Below are 1,397 nucleotides of genomic sequence, written 5' to 3' on the forward strand. Positions count from 1 at the left end.
ATTTTTGTACATAACTTTATCAGGATAAGACAGTTCCTTTCTCTTCCTAGGGTGTTAGTGTTCTTTCTCATGAACAGATGTTGCATTTTTATCAAATGTCTGTTCTGCATCTCCTCAGATGATAATATTTGTTCACTGATGTATTTCAAAACCCCTAGAACAATGGTAGAACCCATAGTAGGCACTCAATAAGTATTTGTTGAATGAAAGAATGAATGAATATAGGTAACTTTTTTTTTTAACATGTTTGTGTGGTAAATTACTTGAACTCATTTTTCCACTGTGCTATTAACCTTGCATTCCTGGGTAACTTGACCCTCACATATTTATTACACATCATCGTTCCCAGTTTGCTAGCTAAGATTTTTGCATCTTTGAGTGAGACCAGCCTGCAAATTTTCCTTTTGTCATGCTGTTCTTTTGTTGTTGGGATATGCTGGCCCCATAAAATTAGTTGGGGAAATTCCCCCAAAGTCCATGCCTTCGCCTAGATTCACCAGTTATCAACATTTTTTTGACAATTGTTTTGTATCTTTCTTTGCTTGTGTGTAACTTTCTTTAATGGGGGAGCCATTAGACATCAGACTTCTTTAGCATTTATCCCCAAGAACAGGGACATTGTCGAGAACGGAAAGATCTGAGGATTATCCCTACTTTCAAGCTAACTAGTTAGTCTGCCACAGTTTAATGGATGTTGGCCAAGACACCAGACTTCTTGGTCAGAGACCAAGGGCTTTATTACAGCACAGCAGGCAGCAGATGCTTCACATTCCTGTCAATTCCCCTCGACTCCCAAGTCCCACAGGGGTGACGTGAAGTGGACCAGGCGGCTGCTACACATGCAGTGAGTTTGTGTCACAGCTGAGGAACCCCAAGCTTTTCTAATGAGCTGCAAATAAACCTGCCCAATCTTTGCCCCGGAGGGAGACCTTAACTTTATTACACTGGACAGCAAACAAACCTGCCCTGTGCTCCGAGACATAGTCCAGAACAGAGTAAGACACGTGGAAACGTGAGCTACCTGTGGAGAACTGTCTTCCGACATTTTCCTCTATAATCAAAATATCATTAACACACTTATGAAATTTAACATGGATAAAATGTTATCAGCTCACAACCTATAATCAAATTTCTTCCCATAAATATCCTTTCTTGAGGATTCAAAATATAATTTAGTTTTAAAAATTATTTTTAAAAAATCTTATGTAAGAAGCCCTGGGAAAGTAGACACTTAAATAGAGCCTTCTGACAAAAGTCACTTTATTCGACTCAAAAGAATCAGATAGGACAGGAAGTATGCCTGCACGGAAAACCGTCATATTTTTTTTTTCACAGAAAAAGTTGTGAAAGCCTTCAGAAGCACTCATCCTTGTATGACACGTGAGGACACATGGAGG

The sequence above is a fragment of the Balaenoptera acutorostrata genome, chromosome 2 (assembly GCF_949987535.1).
Source record: "Balaenoptera acutorostrata chromosome 2, mBalAcu1.1, whole genome shotgun sequence".
Taxonomy (NCBI): Eukaryota; Metazoa; Chordata; class Mammalia; order Artiodactyla; family Balaenopteridae; genus Balaenoptera; species Balaenoptera acutorostrata.